The sequence below is a fragment of the Pezoporus wallicus genome, unplaced genomic scaffold (assembly GCF_028554395.1).
Source record: "Pezoporus wallicus isolate ANWC-B61680 ecotype Strahan unplaced genomic scaffold, APGP_CSIRO_Pwel_v1 contig_6382, whole genome shotgun sequence".
In the NCBI taxonomy this organism is placed as follows: Eukaryota; Metazoa; Chordata; class Aves; order Psittaciformes; family Psittacidae; genus Pezoporus; species Pezoporus wallicus.
Genome location: NW_026638015.1, coordinates 3,245,255 through 3,264,795, shown reverse-complemented (window position 1 = coordinate 3,264,795; position 19,541 = coordinate 3,245,255). Strand labels below are relative to the sequence as shown.

The 19,541-nt window shown below is 43.0% G+C and overlaps 1 protein-coding gene across 3 annotated transcripts in view; it reads left to right on the top strand.

Annotated features, from left to right (window-relative positions):
* Nucleotides 1–362: 362 nt before the first annotated feature.
* Nucleotides 363–19,541, top strand: part of SHANK2 (SH3 and multiple ankyrin repeat domains 2) — a 359,601-nt gene continuing 340,422 nt past the window's right edge. For all 3 annotated transcript variants that reach the window (XM_057408748.1, XM_057408747.1, XM_057408746.1), the window contains exons 1-2: nucleotides 363–500; nucleotides 9,155–9,277. The gene's annotated coding sequence lies outside the window, so the exon portion shown is untranslated. The remainder of the gene's footprint in view (nucleotides 501–9,154; nucleotides 9,278–19,541) is intronic.

Here is a 19,541-nt window from a genome sequence, read left to right as displayed (position 1 = left end):
GTTTCCCAAAGCGAGCTGTCCGTGCCATGACGGTCTGTGGTGCGTTTGGGATTACCTGCCGAGCCGTAGCTGCTCCGTGTGGCCGCAGGTGTTTGATGGATGGGGAGATGTGGAGAAACAGCAGCAGAACCACCAGCAAGTGCCTCGCATCACCTGAGGGCTCCGCACCGCAGCTGTGTCCAGGCTCCATGCAGGATTCTCCTCCCTCAGCTTGAGATTTGCGCTCCCTGCGCCCACCCCGCGCTTGGATCTCCTCATGGGTCGAGCCTGACACCTTCTGTTCCTCTCAGGAAATCGATGTGTCGGTCGAAGTTTCTCACTCCTCGAGGTGGCTGAGCTGCCGGACACCGCTCCGGGCCCCGCCGAAAATGCGAGTATCCCGGCGGCGCGCCCCTCGCCCCGTTCCTTCCGCGGGGCTCTAGCGGCAACCGGAGCGGGCAGCGCCGGGGCCGCCTCTTCCCTCAGCCGCGGCTCGACCCGCCTGGCGCCGCGACCAGCCGGTAAGCGCGGCGGCGGGCACCGACGGGAGGGGGCCCGGCCAGCGAGGAGGGCGCTGCCTGTCTGAGAGAGGGGGGCGGCTCCCCGGCCCGGCTCTTCCCCCCTCCTACGGCCCGGGTATCGGGGCCCCGCAGAGCCCGGGTGGAGGCGGCAGCCGGGTGTGAGGGGAGCGGTGTCCCCGCCGCCCCCTCACAGCTTCCCGCCCTTCCCGCGGCAGGTAGGCACGGCCCGGGGTGGGGGTGCTGAGGTGGGTGCTGTGGCAGCCAAGTGGAGGGTATGGGGGGACCGGTTCTGCCCCGTCTGGAGGGTCGGTGGCTGCCCTACCCCTTGCAGGTGAAACGGGAGGTCAGGGTGGGTGTGGGATTTGGCAAGGGAACCTGCTGGAACCCTGTGAGGCTGACTTCAGCCGCGGAGTTTCGTTACCTCAGCGGGGGTGGGTTGCGGGCAGGGGCATGGAAGGCGCCTTCCCCCCTTGTTGGGATGGGAGCGGGGAGGCGGCCCGGTTGGGTCTGAGGGGGGCGGGTGTGTGTGGCTGTGGGGACATGGCGGAGGGGAAGGGGGGCGGTGAGGGGTGGACGGGCCGGTGCAGGCGGGAACCCGGCCCTGAGGTGGCGGGCGGTGGGGGAACTAGTGCGCGGTGACTTGCACGGGAGGAAGAGGGCGGGAAGGCAGAAGTAAGCAGAGCAGTCGGGACTGCTGAGTCTTTCTCTCCTCGTGCTGTTTGCATGACTGCGGGCGGCAGGATGAGGTAGAACAGGGGAAAGGGGTCTGGGGATGGCACTGAGCTTCCTGAGGGCCCATGGAGCGGTACAAGGGGTGGGAAATACAATCGGTGTTGGTGTGCTTAGTGAAACACCTGTGTAAGGAGGCCTCGGTCTTTAAGAAGGGGGGTCACAAAACCTCCTTGCAAGTAATTGAAAGCACCAGTGGATTTATCCTCCTGAAAGTTTTTACATCCTTTCCTTATTTATATTTTTTGTCCTTTCCTGTGGTCTTGGCTCTGTGGAGCTTCTCTCAGACTAACCTGCCTTGTTGAAGGGAGCCTCTGTCTGAGGAAAAGAAGAGGTCGTCAAAAACAAAAGCTATCTTTGTTTAAAGCTATTTGCGGATCAAGGTTGTGACTTAACTGTGAAATAACATGGCTCTTCTTTGCTTATATTGAAAACACAATAACACACTGAAATAAAGCCTTAGTAACTAGGTTGAAACGCAGTTCAGCAGTGTAGGACTTTAATGTAGGTTTTACAGTGCCTCATCTCTCTTGTGAATAAATATATAATTAGTGTTAGGTCTGTTTTTTGCACTTCTCTTTTAGTGTTTTATTTGAAGAAGTACTTCAGGGTAGAGATTGTAATTGATAATGCTTTTATTCTTTCCTGCTTCCTTCCCGAGCTCTGTAGCTCTGTGTTCAGGTGTTTGTTTGTTATGGTATCTGATGTTATTTTACTGGTACTGAATATTATATCCAAACCTGTGGTGAGCTGGTGAATGGATTAGATTTCCTGTGGACCTGTCTGCATTAGACTTGTGATTGCCTAATTGCTCATGATTGTGAAGAATGAGAATCTGTAAACAACTCTCAGGCTCAGTAAGGTGCTGATGAGCACCACACCTCCTGTCTGCAGTGGGAAACTGGGAGCACTTCCACATCCACTGGCTTACATGTAATAGGAGACAGCAAGAAAGTGGGTTAAGTGTGGATCCACTCTTTACAGGCTCCTGTTCTGCTTAACAGTTGCAGTTACAATTAGTGAACTGGAGTACCTGCTGCTAAATTTATGGATCTGTTGCTGGATACCACAGTAAGATTTTTCAGGCTTGGGTATGGTTGTGAGTGGAAGTTTGCAGGTCCTCAGCATCTCTGAAATGTGCTGAGTTTTAAACAGGTACCTGTATGCATTTCATAGCTCCATGGCACTGAAGTCCCAGCTGTCCTCCTGGATGTCATAGGACATTAACTTTGCTCATCTCTTCTATATTAAACATCCAAGCACTCCAGTTAGGCCAAATATGTTAATCCGTCAGAAATCAATTGAGAGCACAAATCACAAGCAGAGTGTAGGGAAACAGATGTCATCACTGCTCAGGGGATGACCAGGTTAGGAGAAGCCATCATGGTCTTGTAGGAGGCAAAACGCCCTCAAAAGGTCATTGCTGAATAGGGGCAACACTTTTCCCAGTCCCAAATTTGATGACCTGTTTGACCTTACGTATATGAGATATAAAAACTTTACTGAGGCATTTGCAATTATTTTATGCGGTACCTCCAAACCACAGTGCAGTTTTAGTATTTCTTTTCTAGCCACAGTTGGTCTGATGGTTTAGAAGAATTAAACCAAGAATTTAGTTAACTGGGCTTGAAGCCTGGCCAGATGCAGCCTTATTGCTGGGCACCTTTAGCAGGTGTGTTACAGTAAACTAGAATTAAGAGCCCATGAAGATACACTTGAGAGTCAGGGCCACCTGAGATATCTTTGTTTTGATTCTGACTAGGTCTTTTGGTAGCCCTTGTTTTATCCCGCAGTACTCAGGATTTCCCCTGCTAAGTCCAGATAAAAATAAAATTTAATTTCTTCAGGTTGATTATCCCCTGCTTCCATCCCAGCTTTTATCTTTTTCCCTACACTTGTGCTCCCCTGTCTCTCAGCTGAGGTTATTTGAGCTTTCTGTTTTCCTGTAGCTTAGAAATTTCTCAGATGCTGTATCCCATGAGTTGCTTCCTCCACTCAGCAATAGCCCTGGCTCTTTTTCACTGTGTGCTGCTCATAGCTGGCAGCCACAGCACTTGCTGAGTAATTTGAGTCTTGGAAATCACACTTTGTGCTGTGTTCCTGGAGCTAGTGGTCCTGTGGCTTTCACCCCTTTAGGGTGTGCCTTGCTCAGGTAGGGTGTCTTTAGGGTATCTGGGATGTGAGGAAGGTGGAGGGCTGTGAGGTGTGTTCCTCCTCCAGATCAGCTGAGAGCACTCTGAAGAAGGGAAAGTGAATTATGCAAGAGACTGCATTGGCTTGATCATATTTCTGTCTTAAGTTTCGTTGGCAGACTCCAGTTTCACTGCTTCTGAGGTCAGATTGTTACGTTGGGGAGTTTGGTAAGCGTTTGCTGTGGAACAGAACTGTGAGTTTCTAGAGAAGCCCCTCAGAGCCCCAGGGTGACGTACATCTTCCCATCAAACTAGTTTTCTATTAATTAAAAAGGTATGCACCCTAGATAATGTGAACTCTCTGTAAGGATAGTGGAGACAAGTTATTTATCTTCAGCCTTTTAATACTTCTTTTTTTTTTTTTTGACCTTTGTGTATTTCTTCTGTGTTATAACTATCTCCTGCATATCTGAAACACCTTCGCTGAAACCTACAGGAGGATCATTGCTCTATTTTCTAACTTCTCAATCTTGTCCTAATCAAGAATGTAAATACGTGCATAATGCTCTGCATGTTATTAACTTCAGCAAAACACTGTCATGCTAAAATCAATGTTTTTTTGAATCTAATTTTCCTGCCTGCTTGAGAAGCAGCACCTGGAATTCACAAGCCAAGAATCCTGAGAATAGGTGTATAGTGTAAACAGTATATGCTGTTTACTTTCTGCATTTTTCAGTTCAGCCAGGGAAAAATAACTTAAAAATAGGCTGATGGTGATTTTTCTAGCCAGTGTCTCCCTTCAGTCTTCATACTTCAATAAAAAGCTTCATTGCTTCTTTAAAAATGAACAGAGTTAGCATGGTATTTACTTACACTCAACTTGCCAGCAGTGATCTCGTTGTGAGCACAGCATTAACACATTCCAGAAATTTCAGGGAAAAGTCCTACACCTGTGGATAGAAACTTGCAGATTTAGAGGAATAGAGGGAAACCAGAAGAAAATAGTGTGGTTGGAGCTAGGATAGCAATGTAGCTGACCCTGGAATTCAGTTTCCCTAGCACAGAGCTTTGTGTCTGAACTGAAAGATCAGGCTGTGAGGCTCTGTGTGGAGCAATCAGTAGACAAGGATATGACAGAGGCGCTTTTCCAGCAGTTTACACAAGTGTTTTTGCTTGATGTCAGTGATACTGAAAATAAAAATGCTTGGGTTTTTACTCGGTTGTGGAGATGATTGCCACTGACATCTCGGAGATGCTGAGTATATGTGTTTGACACAGTTATCTTTAAGAATAAGGAGATGAGATTTAATTCATGTTAAAAGCCTGGGGTCTGAGATCAGCCCTTGGCCAGAACTGGAATCTTGTTTTAATATGTTGCCTTCAAGTCAGCCAGTCTGTAAGCCAGCACAGGGTAACTTTGGCTCGGACACCACAGCGTGTAAGGGCCATCCCTATCTGAAAGTCTTTGAAAATAGGATTGTGAACAGTACTGCAAATACTGTGTGCTGCTGGAGTGCATTATCCTGTTGGTAAGAAGTGTACAGTGTAGACCCCTTAGGAGCAAATTGTAAGTGCCACTGTTACTGATGATTTAATACAGCAGCTTTAACATCTCCATTCTTTGAGGAAGGAGGGGAAAATGGTGTGCAACACTTGTGTTGATACAAATAAAGACCTACTTCTAAATGGTGAGATTAAACATAAGGCAAACTGTGAATCAGATTTAAATTCAAATTAGATTTGAAAAAGTATTTTGATTTTCTTTGCTGTGACACGTTTAGCATATGGTTCTGTCTGATCCCTGAGATATGGTAGCTATATTTCATGCTTAACATTGTTTCTGTGTTAGAAGGAAGCAGTATATGAGCTCTTGGTTAAAAGACTCCAAACAAACCCTTTCTTTGGAAACCAGCCAGGCTGCTGTGTCTTTCTGATGGAAAAAAGCAGAGAAGAGCAGCGCACCCATGTCCACTCCTGGGCATGTGTTGATCTGGTGTGTGGTAGTGTATAGGGAAATGTGCCTTGCACCCAGCTGCATGAGAGGGCTGTGAGTATCTCAATAGCTATGCATGGGTGAGCAGCAAGGTGCTTAATGAGGGGATGCAGTAAGTGTTGTGCTAACACTTTCTTAGAGGCACCAGAGATAATGCCTTTACAGTTAAGTAAAACCGGGCAGTGGCTGTTGTCCATCCCTGAAGCCAAATGGCAGGGCACAGCTCCCTCCTACACTGCTGAGCTTGCTTCCTTTCTAAAATGGAGTGGCAATGACGAAACTGGCATCATTCTCCTGAAGTTGTTACTGCACTTTCATGTAGGAGGGTTTGTCATATCTAATTGATTTAAATTATTTCATTCCTACATTTGGATTATAAATGTCTCTGATCCAGGTTTTAGTACCAGCGTTATACTTAGCCATGTATACCAATTCGTCCTTGCAATATCAGATTCATAGGCACACGTGCTTTTTGTTTAATTAAACTTTACTGTCAAAATATCAGCAGAGAGAATACCTGACAAAATCTGAGAATTGTAATGAGATTTCAGTTGTTATGGAAATACAGTTCGGGGACTAACAGCCTTTCAACTACAAACAGGATATTTACTCTGTCTCAGTTTTGAAAGTAAACCTCAGAAAACCAGTTAGTTAAACAGTATTTTTATGTTCAACGCAGAGACTGTGAAGCTATGAAACCATTTAATTGTCAGAGTACACCAGAGAGTATGTCCAAGAGTCCTTAATCTGATTATCAAGATACTCTAATTTGTGCTAACGCTGCAATGTAAATATATAAAATCATCCAGCCATTCCACCACTATGACTTTTACCTGGGGATGTGAGAAGAGGCTGTGTATCTCGAGTAGTTTGTGACTTCTGGATATCCTCCTTCGACATTACTAAGCTTCAGATAGGGAGAGAGCTGTTTCTGGGTCACTTTTAATAGCTGATGGTCACTCCCGGGTTGTACCATCTGGTACATCTTGTAATTACTGAGGGGGAAGAAGTGGAGGTGAGAAAAAGGGAAAAAGACAATAGGTATTAAAGGAGAGGAGAAGTGGCGAGAAACCATTAGATGTGATCCCTATCACAGTTAAGGTGTTATGTTATGTTACTCGTAACCAGGGAGAATGTATTTGCTGACGTTCAGGTGGGACAAGTAGGTAAAAGTAACCAGTGGAAAAGGCAACAAGAGAAGTATTAGAAAAAGTCCTTAAAATGCCACTTATTTAATCCTGCTGGTAAAAGAATCTCTTTCACTGGTGAAAACTGATGTCTCTAAAAGAAATTTAAAGATCTTTCCCAAATGTAGCTTTACTTCTTACCCACCCTTTGGCTTTTTGCGTTTCTGATTGAACCTGGTGCTCAGTTTCTTCATTTAACTGTAAAAGTTGCAGTTAGTCAATTTTGTAGATGGGAGTCTGGTGGTGTCTTGGTTGTGAACGACTTAGAGTTACTTGTCCCTTCTTGGGAACCATTTTCAGTGTTGCTTCTCAGAGACTTTGTAGTAAGAAATCTGGACCAGTCTTGGTAGCTTAAGGTGTCTCTGATAGTGTGTTGTACACCGGCTCCAATCTAATTTTCATCCAAAATGTAGGCTGCAATTAAATTAGGCATATAATTAAAGAATTTGCAGTAAGATTTTTCTGGGTACAAAAAGATGCTTTTGTAATGAGAAGAGCCTGTGCTCAGATCCCATCAACCTATTTTAAAAGGAGGACTGAGTGCAAAAACTGATGTGCAGTAGGCATGTAGTGAATCACGTTGATGTTCCTTATAGATGTGTGTCGAAAACAGCTTTTATGGTGAGTGAGCAACCTGATCTAGTGGAAGGTGTCCCTGCCCATGACAGGGGTTGGAACTAAATGAGCTGTAAGGTCCCTTCCAGCCCAAACCAGTCTATGATACTGTGAATAGGGTGTGTCCCTGGAAACCATGTTGCATTTCAGTTAAAACTCACGTTTTGGTTAAAATTGTATATTAACATTTTCCCATTTCAGCTCTATTTCCAAATATTTTATTGAGCACTGTAACATGTGGAGGTTTTCTTCAGTTATCCAAAAAGAGTGTGCTGACTTCCTCCACTATAGAGTGCTGTTTGTGAAGTTATGAAACCCAAGGGATTCCTGAGTTGTGCCCCACTGCCAAGCTGCAGACAGGAGGGATTGGATGCTGCTGCTGCTGCTCCCCTCATCTCCAGAGACTGACTTTCAGAGGACGCGACCTGAAAAAGTGGAGTGTAATAAAGCTTGTGCCACTTACCAGCCTTTGGGTTACTCCCAGGACATGTCCTTAAGAGCTTCCATGTTAGCAGTGCGAGTAAATTTTAATCTGGCAGGTAACTGAGCTGTGGAAATCTTCCACCAGCTCTCTTAGGGCAGCTGCTTTCCCATTAGGTTCCCCTTGCAGCATGTCATAGTTGTAGCAAGCTTGGTAATCTGGCCCATAATTTACCCTAGTGTGTATACATATCTCTAGTCATTACTTCTGAAAGTAGACTTCTAAGTACACTATAAATGACTGTAGCTGTATGAAACGTTATGGCGCTCTTAGAATAGTTAGGGTTGGCAAGGACCTTAAGCTCATCAAGTTCCAACCCCCTGCCGTGGGCAGGACACCTCACACTAAACTGTGTTATCCAGGGCTCTGTCCAACCCAGCCTTGAACACCACCAGGGATGGAGCATTCAAAACTTCCTCTTAAATGATATCTATCCAATTAGTCAGTGTTCTCATAGGACATGACTTTGGTGCAGTATGTTGTTATTAGGTTTGTTATTATGCATTGCTTTAATAAGACTGCAGAGTGATCCTACCAGCAATGCAGTGGACTGTACTATTTGTGTCTTCTTCAGAAAATGCTAAGGATTTTCTGGAGGATATTATAGCCTGGAAAACCTAAGCAACTTTTCCTACTAGTTATAGTCACGTATCCTTTGTTACCCATTGCTTCTTCCTAGGAGTAATAAAAACAAATGCGTCTGGTGGACACTTAATTTTTGTTAACTTTGTATTTTTCACTAAGAATGCTTTTTAGTAACTCCCAGAAGCTGGGATTTCTGTGGGAGCAACAGAAGTTGATGTGTATCCAGAGACCTTCATTTAGCTCAGTCATTGCCTGTTTCCCGTCACAAACTGATAATGCTGTTCAGGTTAGACCTGAAAAGGTTGAAAAGTTTAGAATTAAATGGCAATGCTTTATGATAGACAATGCTTGTCTACTTGTCTGCTGCAGCCAGTTGCAGTTTATAAGCGTGTAATTCCTGAGAATCAGCCAGATGTGTCAGCTGTGGGATCCTGAGAGGAGGGATCTAGGTGAGGGTTTGGAGAGACACCTTTTTGTTTTTTTTGACTGTTCTGTCATAATGAAGCAGGGCCAGGAGCCAAGGGAAAATTGTGGCCAGCAGTGAATGACTTACAGGGCTTTATTGCTCTCAAATCCATGTAGTTAAGGGTTTCACCTGACTTCAGTGGTTTAAGTGGCTTTAGTGGTGAATAGAGAAGGGTTCTTCTGCAGGATCCTTGTTCTGTGTGGCTCAGCCATCTCTGCAAGAATGAGTTTCTCTTTCCTGCATGAGCTCACAGGGTGGCTGCTTGGCAGGTATGGCAGACCTGGCTTCTCTATCCCATAAAAGCCTGGTGACCCTCTTGCTTGAGGTGAGGATCCACAGGGCTTCCAGGTTGGAAGGCTGGCTGCTCTGCTCACCACCATCTTCTCTCTAAAACGGGTTTGAAACCTGCTTTTGGGAAGTCAACAGCCTGCAGAAATGTAATGCTTTTCCTGTTTCTCACTTTCAGCCCTGTGACACCCACTTGGATCTGTCCATTCCTCAGTGGAAAGCACAAGCCCAGCAGGTCGGAGGAGCAGTCTGCAGGCTCCCCTTTGTGAGCCACAGGAACAACTCCACTCTTGGACACGAGGTACGGTCATCCAGTGGGGGAGAAGCACCCCTTGTGAGGGAAGAGTGATCGCAAGGTCAGCACTAAATATCCTTACTGGCTTTTCAGACCACAGAAGTTGCCTCACGCCTGTGGGTGCTGTAATCTTCTGTTTTCTTTCCCTTGGCAGTAAGTCTGAGCACCCCCATTGCTGTCCTCTCTGTAGTTACAACTGTGTGAAGGATGAGAGCTGGGGACAGGCAGCTGTACCTCTCTTTCCTGCACTCTGACCTTAGTTTCAAGATTTCCCACAACTCTCACTAGTGCTGATAGTCACAAATATCATCTTCACAGTTTGCTCTCTGATGTCTGCCAGCTTACCAGCCTGTAGCTGAGGTGTTATCTATGCTTTGCAAATACCACAAGCACCACCTGCAACACTGAACTGAACCTACCATTTCAATGTGATGAAACAGCATTACAGAAGGAAAACATGCCTTTTTCTTTCTTTTTTTTAAATGCCTCTGCTGTGTGAACCAGAAAAGTGTGTGTCACCTACTCATTGGCATAGTGTTTACCTGATAGCAAGGATTACCCCTAAACAAATATTTGAAAATGTCATCATAGAAGAATTTAGCTTTTGACAAATTCTGGTTTTACTCTGTTTTTACTTTTACAGTCAGGTTTGAAAAGCAAGGCTTTTGTATCACTGTGAATGCCACTTAGCTTGTCAGTCAGCTCTAAACTGAAGGTGCAGAATAGAGGGATGTGAAATTTTTAGACTTCAAAAAACGTGGAAAACATTTAAGGAACAAAAGTGTTTATGTACATTGAGATTCTCAGCTGGTGTCAGCAGCTCAGCTGAAATCAGTGCCACCTCAGAGCAGACTTCAAAAACACAAGTGTTAATGCAAAGAGCAGGACCTCTGAAGCGGCCTTTAAAGGCCACATGGAAGAAAATATGTCAAAGTCCCTAAAAGATCCATATTCAAAAAAATAGTCTAAGGTAGTATTTTGCTTTTTTATGCTTCTCTTTCCTCTGTTCCCCTTCCTGATATATCCCAGTAACACCGTATCTGTCAGTTTTTCTCAAGGAGAACGATACCTTCGGCAGAGCTGTGTGGTGGCAGTGCACTGGCTCGTATCCTGTGGAGCTGGAACATAGTGTGTCACTGTTCCTTTGGTTTTTGGTGGATTATATTTCTAATCCCAACTGTTTATATACAACAGTGTTCTTGTGTCCAGTGGCATTTCTGCCTTCCTTTCTAGTGAGGACATGAGCTTCATTTTTAATGAGATCCTAAAATATAGACCTTTTGTATGTTTGAAAGGCAGAAAAGAGAAGGAGGGGCCTTTTTAACTGAAAACTTAAATGTTTTGCTGGAAATTCTCTCTCCTGTGGTAATCCACCTACTTGGTCCATCTTTCTCTGCTGTGAATAAAACCGGACTAAGCCTGAGGGTTACTGTGGAACTTTCCTTACATGATAATTCAGCCTGACAAAGAAAGTATAATACTCTATGAAATTAAACTCATTGTACTACTTTTTCCTTCCCTTTTTGTAAAGCTCCCTTACCTGCCAAACCAGATGGGACAAAAATACATTGTCAGTTACACTGAGTGTAGCAGTTCAGCAACATTCCTGGCTCTTGATAATATGCTTTTAGCAGAAAATGTTTGTTCATGTTTACTGGTTTCATTCAGTGTGATGGAATATTATGTAGTGTGAAATGACATATGTAGTAGTATATTCACTGTATTCATATTTATTGATAGCTAAGATTCTATCATTTTTAACCTGTCATACTGAGGTCCTCAAATATTGACATTTCCTTACTGGTCATCTAGAAGTGTACAGTGGTCCTGTGAGGTATAATCTAATGGTAATTTATACTGTGTTTTCAGTGTATTTGTTAACCCAAGCCTTGTTCCACAGTGTTGTTGCAATTGTTGTTCTGTTTTTTCCCCTCTTAGCATTTGGCTACAGTTGAATTGTTTATGAAATTACTGCTTGATATTTCAGCTTCTCTCCAGCTCTGTGAACTCTCATATTGCAAAATAATCTTTCTCTCTTCTCTCTTCTGCTTGAACTAGATGGTAGCTGTAGCTTTTCAGTTTGGGAATTTGGGTTTATTTTTTGTAAACAGTTTATTCTGTTGTAATCTCTCAGTAAATGACTATAAATTATATTTTGAAAAGTTTGTAAAGCAGCATCATGCATACAGACTTTTAAATGTCGTCTTTGAAAAGCATCTGTTTAACTGGTGACCAGCAGAATGAACAAGAAGACTTGTTTTCTAGACCTTTATTTATATGCCAGTTGGTTAAAAGATAAGGACTTCAGCTTTCCATGTAAATATTACGTCTTTCCTTAAGCAGTACAGAAATTCTGCATTGCAGAATCAGATTCAGATGCAAACCAACCGGAAAACAAAACCCAATATGAAAATGAACAAAAATTACTTGAATTCCTGCTTTAGACTTGTTTTCCACTGAGGCTGTGGAATCATATCAGTGGGAGAGCTTAGATCCCCTTGGGCAGTTCTGGCTGATGCACTAGTTCCTGATTTCCTGAACATCTTACACTTCAGTGTGCTCAGTCTCTGTGCTCGTGTTGATAGTTGCAAATATGTACAAAAAATGTTTGTGCTCTGGTAGCACCTAAGGGTGTTAAAAAGGTGGCATTTTGTCTTGCTATGTACCTTCAAGAACATTATTTTTTGCCTTGAAAGCTGTCTGGCTTAAATTTAATGTAAAAATAGAACATAAAAAACAAAACAACAAGCTGAAACAACTCCCTAGTAATAGAACTGGAGCAAGTAATTGGTATATGCAGTTGTGCTATAATAAAATGTGGGTATAATTTTGTCAGTTCAAACCATGCTCATGCTCTTTCAAGACATTACTCAAAAGTAAATTTGTATTAACTACTTGAACACTATCAGGCATTTAGCAAAACACACATGTAACATTGAAGGGAGTTTATTGGGTAACCATAAACATTTGCTGCAGGAAATCCCATGTTTTGTACGTTCTTGCTTCATGGCCATGTTGTATACTTGATACTTCTGCCACGTGGAAGCCTGGGAGGCTGGTACAGTGGATGCCACACGTTGCACACTGCCCATGTATGCAAGGGTTTCTTGGTTAATACTTATTTTGGTCTCAAATTTCTTAGGGAGCTTGTAGAGTCTGTCACTGAACACTTGTAAGAGCAAGAGTTACCTGGTGGCATATACCTGGGTCTATTTAATCTTGCTTAGGGGCAGAGAATGCACTAAACACCTTCTTGATGGCCCTAATTTGTGTGATATTTGAGCTGCCTGAAGCAGTCAGCTGAAAGCTTGCTGGTGTAAATAGTTTATGAAGCTGAGAAAGTGTAATAGAACTTATTTTTCCTGAAGAAATGTATTCACTGAATGTTGCACGCTGTTTTCTGATGATGATAATCAGTTAATAATTTCTCTAAAATTTCTTCATTAATTCACCTGTCTGTGAGGAAGACCAAACCCACTTGTTCATTAGTGAAAAGCATTTTGCTAAAAGAACATCTGGCCCCATCCAGGGGGTGTGTGAGTTCCTGCTCTAGTTTCTGGATGTGGATAATTGAATTAATGAGCTGGCCTGTAATGGGGACATGCCTTGAATTCAGGCTTTCTTAAAGAGGACAATATGTAGCAAATTCCTGGCAGGCTCATTGAATTCTAATACTTTCAGAAGGGTCACTGAACTAGTTAAGGAATATTCTAGGTGCACCCATCATTTATTCAGTCAGAGGAATGCCAGCAGGATGTCAACATTCCCTGGCTGGAGTTGCTCCCAGGTCACTGGGGAGACTATTGGTATTGTCCTCTGGAAGTGCATAAAACTTGCTGTAATGCTTGAAATCATCTTTTCATGTGCTTCTCCTCCTTTGCAAAGGTTGTCATGATTTCTTAGGTTATGATGGAATGCGTTGCCTTGAGGGCTGGTGGGTGAGGTCGCCTTAATATCATCATTAGTGTGGTCTGTCCTTTGTAAAAGGTTTTTGTGAAGAGAGTGCAGTGGCCTAAGAGCAGTTGTTTTCAGTTTGTTGAAATGTGTTTCAAACCCAGTGAAAATACAATTGTGGGTAAGTAGTTGACAGTTATGTGTGTGTGGAACCTTTTATTTCCTGCATCCCAAGCCACTGGAATGACAATGATCCCAAAATCAGGCATTGGTAAGGTACAAGGTTTTTGTGTAGTACATTTAAAGTCATGATCAGAGGAGTATGCAGAAGAGTTTATACTGACTTCCAGTTCTACCCAACTAAATGTTATGTTAGTTCTGCTGTTGTACTGAAAAGAAGCTGCAAGTTAAGTGGATTCATTAGGATTTTATCCATTTTATTATGGCAAAAGAAATAGGTAAGTTAGATTTTTAGTTTGTCTTACCCAGAGCATTCACATCCACTTCATCCCTTGCCAAGAAGAGAAATCTTTAACCACTAGTGGTTAAAATGAAATGTGTTTCATTTCTTATTTACTGGATCCTATTCCAGAGTTACTGTGGAGATTGCTGTTGCAGATGTCATTGGTGGCCATGGGATAAGCAAAGTGTAACCTACCACAGTCTTTGGTATCTTTCTCTGCCTTTCTCAACAGAAATCTAACAGGCAGTTAAAAGCAGAGGCTGTAAAACCCTTCAGGCCAGAGAAAGACAGGGCAGCTATCACTCAAGGCTGAGGAGGGGTGGAAAGAGTAGTATGTCTGGTTCCCTTGCAGAACAGTCCTAGAGTTAGAAAAGAAAAAAGCAACAAAGCTGAGCATCAAATGTTATCCTTTGAACTTTCTAGGCTTATTCTCACTCTAGCTGTGCAAGGAGAAGGGCTGGTGTGTAGCTTAGTTTAGGATGTTTGCATTAGACCTGGTTATAGGGATTGTCATGAACACTGGTTGTCCTTTAATAAGCAACAACTCAAGTATGTAGTAACTGTGTCCTTTATTTTAAGGTTGAATAGAGAAGATCAGTGTTGTAATAGGGGGTTAGGTTATATAGGTTTGAGATGATAAGGAAAATAATATAATTGAGGTTTGTGAGAAGTATGGACAAAACCCTTCAAAGCCTCATCTGAATCATCACATTACATCATTAAAGTATAGCTGTGTGGTCCTTCAACAGCAAAAGGCCTCTCAGGGATGCCAATGACATTGTTTAAAGCAATTTATATAGTGCAGTCAATATCAGTAAAAGTTTTTTTGGTTGTTGTTTAATTTTAAAATCTATATTGGTTGAGTATCTGATGCTGAGGGAAAGACTAAGAATAGAGCAAATATAGTATCACAATTTGGCCTCTAAGTGTTTGTGTTACAACGGGTTTATTGAGAGCTCAGTCATGTAGCCTGCATGCAGAGTAGCTACTTGGTGAACTCAAGCTGTGATTTGTTTTCTCAAGAGTCTCCAGTGCCTGCATGTCAGCTGTGGCATGGAGGGATGGACTCTGTGCCAAGAAGTACCTGCTGGTTTAAGATCACAAGTCCTAATTTTAAAGAATGCTGGTGTTAATTTTTAGAGCTCAGCTTTGTGTTTGGCAAGAACAAGAAGGCCCTGAGAAAAGGACTGAGGGCAGCATTTTTTCTGCTATGTTAATGCTTAGTGGGACATAATTTTTTAATGCTGTGTATCTCTGGGTCTCATGGAGTTGGATGAGATGCAAAGGGAAAATCCAGAAGTGAGTTCAGTTTAGAGAGAAAGCTGAGTGTGAAGGAACTGAGCTTTTCAGAAGCGTGAAGGTGGTAGATTAAGTGTACGTGGAACTGTTGTTCACTGAGTTGTGCAGCATGAGAGCTAAAAAATGAAATTTCCAGTTGAAATTTGTAGATTGTGAAAAAAGGTAACTTCTGTTTTAAACCAGTGAATATCATACTGTATGGATTTTGTAGCCTGTGATCACCACAGCAAAGCTTCTAATAAGGGTAAGAGACTTCTTGGAACAGAGCAGAAAGGTTTCTGCTAATGCTCTTTGAGTAGGACGGGGTCAAACCCAGACAGCTACATGTGAATGCTGTTGTACTGGGGAGCATATCAACCTCAGCCTTGCAGTTCTCTGCTCAATGTGGTAAGGAAACCTGGTCAGTGCTGGCAACAAAGCATTGCCAGCATGATGGTTGTTGGAAGGCAGTTGGGAAGAAGAGAACCCTTCTCTCTGAAAGTTTTCAAAGCATCTGGGAGCTCCAAGACTAAACTTAGTGCATCCTGGGGAAGCTCAGCAACCTTGGAATTGGAAACGTTCCACTTCAGGAGGTGCTCTTACTGCTAATGTCATTGTTTAAGCTATTCAAAATATTGTTTGGAGATTGAATGAGCATAAATATCCCATTTGCTAATTATGATGCTAATAGGCCATTAACACCTGATTCTGTTCACACTTAGTGATGATACTCAATTCTGGTTGCTTACTATTGTGTTTGCATTTAGTGGTGCTAATGAGGCACATGAGATACTCATGTGATTTGTCCTCTGAAGGCTTACCTGAAAAATGTTCCTATAAACATTGTCCTGTTTTCCCCTCAATAGCGTTTATTCTCTCTTCTATTTCCTGCCTAACCCTCAAGTAGTTAGAATTTCCATGCAAGTGTCCTGTGGAATTTGTGTTCAGACAATGTTCTCTGTACTCCTTTTCAGGGCTGTATTAATTTCTTCTGATTTATCTGCCAGTGGTAGTGTTATATGTTCATAATGCCAATAACAAAGGTGTATTGTTATTGGCAATGAGTGTATGACTCGTTTGAGCTGAGATGCTGGGTAAACAGCACCTGCTCACATCACACAGCTGTTGAGGAAGGTGAGGTTGTGCTGGATAGAGACAGAGGCTTGCAGTGCAAGCTGTGGCCCAAGTGCACCATGGCAGGTGGGATTGTTACTATGGTACCAAAATAGGTTTTGTCTAGATAACACTGGATAGGTTAAATTCATGGGTTTCCCGTGATGCTCATTTTATCTCTCCCAGCTGAAGCTGTGGCCCATAGTCTCACTGAGGCAATGATGTGGTATCTTTTTGTGGTATCAACATGAGAAGGACATAGAGCTGTTTGAGCAAGTCCAGAGGAGGCCAAGAGGCTGATCAGGGTCTGAAGCACCTCTCGTATGAAGACAGGCTGAGAAAGTTGGGGCTGTTCAGCCTGGAGAAGAGAAGCTGTGTGGAGACCTCAGAGCAGCTTTCAGTGTCTGAAGGAGCCTACAAGGATGCTGGAGAGGGACTCTTCATCAAGGACTGTAGTGATAGGACAAGGGGTGATGGATTCAATCTGAAACAGGGGAGGTTCATGTTAGATATAAGGAAGAAGTTTATTACTGTGAGGGTGGTAAGGCCCTGGAACAGATTGTTTAGAGAAGTGGTAAATGCTTCATCCCTGGCATCATTCAAGGCCAGGTTGGACAGAACCTTGGGTGACATAGTCTGGTATGAGGTGTCTCTGCCCATTGCCCAGGGGTTGGAACTATTTGAAAGTTAGAGAAAAATGACTATGCTTTCTTTAATTGCATTTATACTTTCTGTATTCTAGAAAGATCCATGTTTGTAAAAATTGAGACTCTAAATTACATTCATATTATCAGTAGGGACACAGTGCTGAATAAATCCTCTGTGGAAATAATAGCTGATGTTTTGTGCAGCAGATCCATACCGGAAGATCCAAACAAATTGATGCCTGGTGTAACTGTGGTTTGTGAACTGTGTTATATGAACAAGGGTTTTAGGTCTGTGGCTCAGATGCTTTGTTGGTTTTCATAAATGAAGTTTCACTAATGTGCTCAATACCTCTGTGGTGATTCAGAGCAGGGACAGTGTTTATTGCTTCTCCACAGAACCCAGGTCAACAGGCCTTAAATGCAATACTTTGTTAATAAATGGGCTAGGTCATCATCTGGACATACACAGGGTGTCTGTCTAGGCGCATAACTAGCACAGAGCCAAACAGAGGTCACTGAGATATCCACTGGGATGGGGATCGCATGATCCACCTGAAGGAAACGCAGCTGTGCTGCGGCGAGGTGGATGGGTACATAGTGCCTGTCAGAACTTGGTGCCAGTGCAACCAACAGCCTTACTACAGAGAGTAAACCCACTGATAAACCAATCCAAAGCCCATGTTGTGGTATCAGTAGAGGCATGGAAACACAGGTAATACTCTCACAGGGAGGATGTGTTTTATGAGAGGAATCAGCACGCTGCAGCTCTCACACAGGTGCTCGACTGGAGGCAGCTGGACTTGGGTGTCCTTTACATAAAATGTCAGAGGCTGCCTTCGGAGGGTTTTCTGTTCCTGTTGTAATTCCTTTGTCATGAAAATTTCCGTGTATTTTCAGCAAAAGTAAATAAGCATTGCATAATGTGGTTGATTGGCATGGGTTTTATTAGTCTAACTGGAGATCTCCACTGAGATTTGTGTGCATCTGTCAATTTTGTTCTCCTTTCTCCAGTCTCTTTATCAGAGAAGATGTGTTTACCTGGGAACAGTGACTTCCCCTGGGATGGTGGGTTGCTAATGAGACTGAAAACTGATATCTGGTTGTTTTGAACTGAGTTTGTGATCTTAATGCATTGTGTACATGTGGCTACCCAAAATGTGCAAAGGCTTTTGAATTTGTAAGTTGTGGAAAGATTTTTCTGTTCTTCCATTTGTTGTGCTTCCAGTTTCATGGAACCTTGTTTGTTTGCTATCTATTCATAAGGGAAAGAAGAGAGAATCCTATCCTAGAGTAAAACTATTCACTTAGAAGAATCCTATCCTAGAATATAACTATTAGTTTAAAAGACAGTGTATTGTCTGTACAGATGCCTGAGATCTGCTTCTGCTCTACATATCTGCTGTGTTAAAGCACATGGACATGTGTTGTAATATAAATGAGTGTAATCTTGTTGAATATGCTCCTATGTATATGGAGATAATCCCATTTAGGCAGCTCAAGAACCTCTTGGGAATGTTTTGTTACTTGCTGTACGTACTTAGTCTGTTAAGTCTCATTCATTGTAAATTGTGTTGTCATGGTTTAAGCTTAGCTGGTAACTCAGAACCATGCAGCTGCTCACTCACTCCATTTCTCCCCCTGCTCTCAGCGGGATGGGGAGGAGAACTGAAAGAATGTAAATCCCACTGGTTGAGATAAGGACAGTCCAGTAATTGAAATATAATACAAAACTACTACTGCTACCACCAATAATAATGATAAGGGGAGAGAATATAAACCTAAAAAGGGAAGGGAAATAGAAATAACAGTAAACACAAGTGATGCCCAGTACAATTGCTCACCACCTGCTGACTGATACCCAGCCTGACCTGAGTGGTGATCCGGGCCTTCTGGGTGACTCCTCTCAGTTTCTGTACTGGGCATGGTGTGCTGTGGTATGGAACACCCCTTTGACTAGTTTGGGTCAGGTGTCCCGTCTCTTGCTTCCTCCTGGCTTTTTCTGCCTCTTCTTACTGGCAGAGTGTGAGACTGAAAAGTCTTTGATTGGGGTAGGCATTACTTAGCAACAGCTAAAACATTGGTGTGTTATCAGTGTTGTTCTCAAACTAAAGCCAAATCACAGCACTGCACCAGCTACTAGGAATTGTTACAGCTGAACTCAGGACATGTGTTCATAGCATGTTATGAGCCTCATGTTTTAGTTCCTCACCTGATTCCTTTTCACCTCACCACGTTTAACAAGTAGGCTTGATTAGGAAGCTATGTCCTGTTGAACGGAGCAATTGCATCTGGGGAGGCAAACTCCCTCCAGGAGTCTGCTTGAAATCTGCTACAAGGAAGGGCACATGCTGCTCATTTGAAGGGCATCCTTCCCTGTACCACATTAATGGAATGAGAAGAATGTATCCCTGGTGATGTGCGATAAGCTGAACAGCGGCTGCTGCGTGGTGCTTAGTTGCTGGCTGGGGTTAAAGCACAACAGCAACTTCAGTTGTGTGTGGTTTTCACTCTTTCTTGTTTTGCTTGTGATTTTCTCCAAGAGACTGTACACAACCAGATTAATTAGGCCTGGTGAATTTCTTGAGATCATATGACAGCAGCTCTTAACCTTTGTAGCTTGCTACATGGTAATTTACTTGGTAAAACTTAAATTAGCGCAAATGTTTTACTATTGATGTGACTCATAGTATTTTTAGCAAGAACAGTTTAATCTTCCATGACAGGCTGATCAAATTATTTGAAGTATATTGCTGCATTTTCTCTTGCTTTTCTGTTTCCTTTGCAAACTGCTAGCATGACATAAACTAGTTTATTTCTTCTGGTAATGCCAAATGATTTTCTTAACTGAATTTTAATTGAGCCCCCCGAAATATTA